Raw genomic sequence first — 9,090 nt, forward strand, 5'->3', positions numbered from 1 at the left:
AATTCGAGTTCTGCATCCAGCAATGAATTGTTACATGGAATTAGAGTTCTGCATCCAGTAATAAATTGTTACATGGAATTAGAGTTCTGCATCCAGCAATGAATTGTTACATGGAATTAGAGTTCTGCATCCAGTAATTCTGAAGTCACCTTGCACTACAGAACTGGAGGAAAGGATGACCGATTCCTGACCCTCTGGCATCTTCCGACTCTGTTCTGTCTCTGCACCTCCATTTCACCAACACAGCTTCTCTGCTGTTGCCCTCCTTCCTTGGGTTCCCTCACCTTGCAGACTGAGTGACCTGCGCACCTTTAACCCCAGCACTCAGGAGGCTCAGGTGGGCAGATCTGAGGTCCAGGCCTATACCAAGAGTCTAGCTCAAACAAGAGACAACACTCAGAAGGCTGAAGCAGGACTGCTGTGAGTTTAAGGCTACCCTAAATTACAGTGTGGTCCAGGTACAGTGGTGAGAACTCGTTTTAAAAAGCACAAATTCTGTAATGACACTCCTGAAGCTCAACTCAGCTCTGCCACTATCACTTATGTGTCTCAGGGACAAGTTACACCTTGTCCTGTTCCTCATCTGGTGCTTGGTACTGACTGAATACATATTTCCCACAGAATAATCGAAGTTTTATCTATTAATAGTGGTTACTGAACTAATACCATTAATTACTAATAATCACACTGAAATCCATAATTAACCTTAAAATACCCTTAGAAATAAGTTTTTTTTTTCTGGTTTTTCGAGACAGTGTTTCTCTGTGTAGCTTTGTGCCTTTCCTGGAACTCGCTTTGGAGACCAGGCTGGCCTCGAACTCAAAGAGATCCGCCTGGCTCTGCCTCCGAGTGCTGGGATTAAAGGTGTGTGCCACCACTGCCCGGCAGAAATAAGAATTTTAACATAAGCACACAGCCTTGTCTTCCATGTTTCATTTGAAATGCAAGTTCAAACCACTGTTTTATAGGAGGCAATTCCTTGTGTACGGACCAAACCAACTGGTAAGCCATATTCTAACAAGTCACAGGCTGTGCCCTGTCTTAGCAAACCAGACAGCCCTTTGTCACCAAGACTTCTGACACAGAGCACCCAGCGCTGCTCTGCAGTTACTAACAGCAGTGGGAACCAAGGTCTTCTTCCTTTAACATTTATTCCCGTGTATCTGTTTGTGTGCATATGCCAGTGTGCCTATGAAAGTCAAGGGACAGCTCTGAGCTGTCTCACCAACTCAAGTTCTTAGAAGTTTTAAAAATCAGTTAGTTTCATGCCTATAAGTACATCTCTTGGAAGTCTGGGGCAGATTTGTTCTTTGAGGCCAGCCTAGGTTACATAGTGTCTCAAAGAAAAAGAAAATAGAAAATAAACCAGGCATGGTGGTACATTCCCTTAGTCCCAGCACTTAGGAGGCAGAGGCAGGTGATCTCTGAGCTAGAGGCCAGCCAGGGCCACATAGAGACAAAAAAAATAAAATACAAATTAAAATGGATTGATCGGAAACCACACCAGCTGATGCTTGAAAGAGCTGTGGTAATGAACAGTAGTCAACATTTTTAGATTAGAAAAAAAGGCCAACCTAAAGACAGTATCACAGAGCTTCAAAGTTATATTTACTGAATCAGATACTAACTGATAATATAGCCCATTTGAATTATGAGTGTCTTGTCTGATCCCTTAATTGTGGATCAGACAGGACAATCATTTTTAGGCAAAAGAATCTGAATAGTAAGGAATATTGTCACATCTCACTAATATTATTTTTTAATCCATATAAAACTGGCCTAACAACTTAGTGGTTATAATTCTATATATAAAACACATGTATTCTAAGAGTACATATTAGCATAATTACTAAAAAGTTAAGCACTGTAATATCACCTAACCTAGTTCCCTCATCTTACATAACAGAAAGCCAAGAACCAAAAGCCTCAAAGAATCCTGAGTCCTTTGGGAGGTAGGGGGTAGGGATCAAACCCAGGACCTCACACATACTAAGGCAAATGCTATCCCCCAGCTACAGAGGCCCAGTCTTGAATTTTGAGCGCACTGACATTGAACAGCACAGTGAAAGCACAGGCTGTTGCTCTTGGCTCCAGGCTGAAGGAGTCTCCATGCTTCCGTCCTTCCTAGTCTTGAGACGAACTGAAGGGTTTTTCAGAGATTGTGAATGCACAAATTGAAGAAAGCTTCCTGGAGGGAGGAGAGCAGTTGTTCAGAAATGACTCCCTTGTCTCTGCACTTAGGCTGAGGAAGTACAGTGGAATCACAGGCATCTCGTTCATTTAGGTTTTCCAACTGGCTATAACCCAGTGCTGCACCACGCAGCTCACATGAGTTACCATAGAGGAATCATGTCAGAAACAGAATGACGTCTGTACACACAAGTGGCAGTAATGCTACAGAAGTTAAAGGAAGTCGGAGAAATAACAGCTCCAACAGTATCTACACATGGAGCATACTGCATAGCAGAGAATAAATTCAAGAAATGGCCAAGACAGGCATAAGTCACTAAATGAGTTACAAGGGAGTTAGGATTTGAATCCTCCAAGTTCCATTTGTATCAACAGTCAGAAGCAGCCAAGTTCAGCACACAACATGCTGGTAATTAGATTCTTCATCTTCCCAACAACTGAGATCATTTCCATTGTACACCCAAGACAACTGAAGCCCAAGTTGTCATGTTGAGTCCCTTGAACTAGTAAAAGGAAGGAAATCAACACAAGGCTGCTGGAGGTGTAGCAGGCTTTGTTGAACACAATCATGCAGTCGCTCCGTCTACAACACAGCCCTAGCTTTTGGTTCTCTCTATTTCTAACTCCCTATTGCCCTCTCCACCTCTACCCTCTAAATACCAGTTCTCCAACTCTCAGTTACTACAGCCATTGGATATTATATAAGCACTTCAAATTTTGCATTCCCTAACTTAACCCTACCTTCCTTTCTTCACAAACCTCAATTTTACTGTATTTCTAGTTTCAGTAATCTGAAACCATAACAATCTTGAACTCTTCCAATTTATCAGCAAAACTACAAGACTCCTTTGTCAAAGTTAGACATCTAAGTTTCTTACCTCAGGGAACCCCAGAAACAAGAGATCCTTCCAGAGGGCCCTGCTACATATTCCTCTCTTCTGTGCCCAGCATTTACCAGCTACTTCCTCATTTATAAACTAAAGAGATACACACAGCAGATATGAAGCTTGGCTCCCAAGCGTCAGCATTAGAATCAGAAATCTTAAGACAGGGTTTCACTATGCCGCCCTGGCAGGCCTTGAACTCAGGTTATCCGAGATGGGATTAAAGGAATATGCCACCACCAGTCTAGACTCAGAAATCTTACCAGGCACCTGGTCTCTACCTCTGAAAATACTGTCAATCTGGGATAAGACCCTCTGTATGTTTATAGCTTCATGAGGCAAAAAAGTGCTAACTTCAAAGTATTTAAACATGCCTCAATTATGCCCACAGGCGAGGAAGTTACTATAATTTTATAGATGGAAATGGAAAAATGGATGTTTGGAGAAGTTTGCCCAGTATCAGTAGGCAAACAGCAAGATTAGCACAGGATTTGTTTGCAATCATCTGTCCCATTCAATGTATTAAACTGCAAACTTGACAATCTGCTAAACAGAAAGCACCATTCAATGCAACACGTTCAGAACTCCTAAGACTCTTGAAAAATTCATTTTGTGTGAATTATGGCAAAACTCATTTAATTCTACTTTTTTTCTTTTTGAAGAATAGACTAGTTTCAAACAGGTTATTTGTTAAACCAGCAACGTGACCTGGCAAGGGCAACACTAATCATAACCCACATTCCTCTAACAGTGGTTCTCAACCTTCCTAATGCTTCGACCCTTTCATACAGTTCATGTTGTGGTGACCCCCAACCACAAAATTCTCATTGCTACTTCCTAACTAATTTTGCTAGCTGTGAATCATAAACATCTGCTTCCCAACGGTCTTATGACCTTCCTGTGACAGGGCGGTTGATTATCTCTACCACCACTGCCACCCACCCCATCCCAAGAGGTGGCAGCCCACACGCTGAGAACCGCTGCTCTAAAAGAACAAGTTGGTACAAGCCTGTAATCCCGATGCTTGGGAGAGGTTGAGGCAGGACAGGCTAGAAATGACACATAGCACACCTAGTCTCAAAGACAAAACTGAAAACAAGACACAGAGAGAAATGCAAGTGCCCTTCTGTTTCCTGTATTTACACTACTGGGAAGACCTTCTTCAATGCTGCTGCCATTAAACATCTAATCCAATTGGCTCTTTTCTAAAAATAATAGTGGTCTTCATCACATCTGGCAACACACAGCCGAAGAGCAAACTCTTTCATACATAATCTCACCACCCTCATGAGTGATCTGGGGAAAAACTAGAACAGCCTTTTTCTATCTGATTCTTCAACTTAGTTTCTGACCACCTGTATATAAACACTAATTTTCACATTATTTAAAGTTTTAAGTGGTGTTTAACCATTACGGTTCTCTTACCTTCTCAACTAAAAACAAGGTCTTTATTTAAAGACATTCATCCAGACTAGCCTAAACTGGGGGTAAAAAAGACAGTGCAAAACATGCATGAGTGCTATAAAAGTTTAATTGTAAGACAAAAGCACTACATTATAAACATTAAGTGATCTTTCAGAAAATAAAAAATTAAAATAAAATTAAATTTAAATTAAAATAAAATTAAATTAAAACCCCATGAAAGCCCACTGTAAGCTTCATCTGAAGAGTGTCTACAATGGAAACAGTCCCAATGGAATTGGTCTGGGAAGAGTAAGTTCTAAAAATGGTAAACGGTACAGAGAACATCTTATAATTTAAAATGAAGTCAACCAAGTACTAAAAAAGACATGCTGATAGGTCTTAATACATAAACCTGATTGGCAGTAGCATGCTTTATAAATCAGTGATTGTAGAAGTAATTTACAAGTTTCTGTTTCAAAGTTTTATTTACTGATTTAGCCATCTCTAATACTCAAAAGGCCATCTTCCAAAAATTTTAATAAGGATTCAATTTCAGTCTCATACCAGTTGTATAAAAAAGTAATTAAACTCAATATAATCACACCCATTCATACAACAAAAAAGGCAATTATGTAATTCCTTTTCTCAATTATTTATTTAAAGCAGTTTCCATGACATGTTAATGTCACATTCAAGTACTGGCATTAACAGATCTCTTCCAGTATTTTTTTTCCTAAAAAAAATTAAAGCCAAGGAAGTAACCTTGCCTTCAAATTCTAGAGTGCAAACAGAATACAACCAATCCAATTACAAATAGATAAAATTAACTTTTGAAGTGATGCTGCCAACATCAAGTTTCCCAAAATAGAATTCTAAAACCTTTTCAGTATAATTAATGAAAATCCCTCCCATTTTAAGTTTAAAATAACAAATTTGGACTGCTCTAACACCTTCGCTTTACACAGAATCTACACTGTTATGTACTTTCTTAAACTGGGGAATGAACTCAGGGCTTCCTTCCTTCAGCACAAACCCAGCCCTAATGCAATTTCCTAAGGTCTTCCCCTGCCCTTACAAGTACATCCTTCATCTTCCCTAAATCACAGCTCCCTGGATCCCATGACTCTCTACCTAAGGCCATTTACAATAAAGCTGCCACAACCAGACATCCTCAAGACTTTAAGGTGCTCAGAACAACAGGGTAAATACACAACCAGCCCAACTCAAGAGTTCAACAGGAAGACAATTTCAGTCAGCCAGTGGTTAATCAATTCATAATGCAATGGATAACTCACATCACTGCTAAGAGGGTCAAGGTACAAACAGTAGGGGTGTATATTGCCTGTAGAGTGTGTTCCCCACTACGGCCACTCACTGCTGCTCTTGTCTTGTATACTCACTAGAATGCTAACAATCTTGAGTATTTTTCTTCCATGCTAGATGTAGGATTACTTTATAAAATATATATCTTTGTCTTTATAGGAGATATGAGCAAAAACTACAACACCTCATGGAACAGCATGTTTATTCTATCTTTGAGCAAAGGTCTTTAATACATTAGCATAGCTAATGGGAGTTTATGTGAAATCAAGAATCCCAGGCAAAACTGCGTTACAATTCACACAGATGTACATGGCCTACACACCTCTATGAAGTACATTATAATCAACCTTCTTCCAATTACTAGATTGTAGGCAACTGAGAGCAAATTTCAACAATAAATTGAATTTGCACAATTGTGTATTTAGCTGGTTAGAATCATTTTACCCAAGGAAATTGTCAGATAAGAGTTCTAAACTATGCTAAACTGTTAACAGCTTTAATGTGGCCAGCAATGAATAAAAGATGTACCCTTCTTTTTCAGCCTTGCCAAAAAAATTGGTTAAAAATAAATAAATCCACCACACTATTAGGAAATCACTCCAAAATGAATTAACTTCATTATTACTGTGTTAAGCATGGACCTAGAGCTTAACAAATGAGGTTAAAACCACCCCCACATCAAAAAAGGCATTATGTTTATAGATCAACACCAATACTGTGTTAGATACTGGGTTCAATCCTTTTGGTTGCCAAGAATCCTAATACCTCAACATCCTAAACACAGAATACAAAAAGCACAAGGCAATCTTAACTAAAGAAATATTCCAAGCATAAAAGCACACAAACTAAACAAGTTTCTAATATAGAACTTTACTGTAGTGTAAAACTTAACAAACTTACTCAGGATGAGCTGCCTTCTCGACAACACACTGAATTCTAACTTGGGAGCAGCATACAATGAAGCAATTGTCATCCCTGTGCACAGAGTAAATACAGCAGCACGGCCTGACTCTGTAATACATACTAAGTTAAAAAGGATAAACAGAACCAACCCCAGGAAGAGAAATCAACTCATCTGATAGTGGACACCTAGTAAACCAAGATAACAAAATTTACTCAGGACAGGGTAGCCAGAAAACTCACTGCTTGAGGGTAAGTAGGATTGACAGTACTAACAAATCTACCCACAACTAAAATCAAAGCTACCTAACAGTAGACCAAGAAAGCATTCCTGTAACTGAACTACAACTCTAAAAGAGTAATAAGTTGTCAACATTTTAAATTATCTGCTTTATTTCCCTCAAGCTTTTCACCACTAACTACCCCACACCTACAAACATGCACTCGCGCATGCGTGCGTGCACACACACACCCACTTACTTTCCTGAAATTCTACTAAATACCAGGGATATTTTTAATGCAGGTGGTGGGGGGCATAAAATAAGAGGAAATAAGTTTAAGAGTTTATGAGCAAACATTAAGAAAACGAGTATTCTGTGAGCATGGAGGGGATTTCAAAATACACCTCCAAAGCCCCCAATGACCTAAGATGTGGTAGCCTAAGCAACTTGTAGACCTACGGGTAGAGAACACAGGATGGTTTCAAGTCTGAGGTCAATGTAAGATGGCCAGATCTTCCAGCAGCCAATGGACTCTCCCATCCTGGCAAGAAACTAGTGTCTCTGAAGCAGCTGCGGTAGTTCTCTGGACACATCCATGTGCCTTCTTCCCTCTTTGAGATAAGAACACTGCAACCCGGGATTTTATCCTTCAGGCAGAGTGGAAAACTCCAGCAAGCCTGACCAGAGAATAAAGAATAAAAGTTCATTTTTTAAAGTGTGAGCCAAGAATCACTTGGCGTCCGATGAAATTTCTGAACAGGAAGAAGTCCAAGCAACAGGATGTAATGTAAAGTGCCTTGTAAAGTGTTCTGTCTTTAGGCTGAGTTTTTTTGAATGCCCAGGTCAGCCTTGAAATGAGCTCAAGTGATCCACTTCAGCCTTCCCACGATTGAGATTACAGGATTATCCTGTCAGTAAAGCCTTAGAGGAGGAAAAGATGGAAGGGCACAGGTAAGATTAATTAGAACAGGTTGGAGAAGAGCATCGGAGAAATTCCAAGACGAATTGTTTTTCATTTAAATTGTAGAAAGTGGAAATTAGGAAAAAAGGTGCCCAGGGCTCATGACCAACAACAAAGATCCAGGGGACCACATACATCCCAAGAAGTTCTTTATAGTTCACTCCCGTTTCCCAGAACTGAAGAGTAAGTCTGGGCAACAGAAGCCACTGTTGCTGAGACTGGAAAGTTTAGGGACAGGGTAAACCCTACTTAAAAGACTTCATGTAAGACCTAGATTCAAATTACCAACAAACTCTCAGCAAACCTCTCTATCCAGCCTAACTAGGAATTAACTCCAGTGTTAAAGACACCTAGGTCTCAGCCCTGTGGGAAGACAGTCAAGCCAAGACAAGCAAACAATTTAGGAAAATAAAGGACCTAATTGAGACAAGGAGAATTCCGGAAAGCAGCTAGCCAAGACTGAAGATGTAAAATGAGAAAAACAAAGCTGACAATTAAGATTTACATAAATCACAACAAAAGTTTAATAAATACATCAGTGGCCAGCAGCCAGAAAAATGTCTACGTCAATTCCTAATACCTAAAATGGGTCTGAGAATAGAATTCTGTGATTTAATGGAAAAAAAAAATAAACACAAAAACCAGATTATTTTTCTGTAATTCTTTGGAGAAAGATTTAGTCAGTTCAGGAGTATGACTTTCAAAATTAACAAAATAAAATCAAATCTGAAGACAATGGCTTCCTACTTTCTACCAATTACACCTGTCTAAACACTAAACCTATTACAGGATCAAGATTAATCTAATAGTAGCCCATGAATGATGCTAAAACTGCTCAAGTTTTATGATGTGAGATACTTATGTAAAATAAGCATAATAAATGAAGTACTCTAGCTTAACATATTCAACTGACTGAGTCAAGTGATTGGTTTAGATCCAAAATAACTTCCTGTGATAGGCCAAGAAATTATTTGAAACTTTCCAGGTTTAAGTACATCCCTGCCACTGTAATACAAAAGCAGGCATATGTAAACAAATAGGAATATTTTTGTATTAATTTTTGTAATTATTTTTAATTAATGCCTTAATTTTTGTACATGGGGAATGCAGGCCCCCCTTTTGGATGTCTCTCATAAACTCAACTTGACAACACTGGTTTTTATCATTAAAATGTCTAGTGAGGGGGTCAAATTCTTAAAAGACACAA

Source organism: Peromyscus leucopus, chromosome 10 (genome assembly GCF_004664715.2).
Source record: "Peromyscus leucopus breed LL Stock chromosome 10, UCI_PerLeu_2.1, whole genome shotgun sequence".
Lineage (NCBI taxonomy): Eukaryota > Metazoa > Chordata > Mammalia > Rodentia > Cricetidae > Peromyscus > Peromyscus leucopus.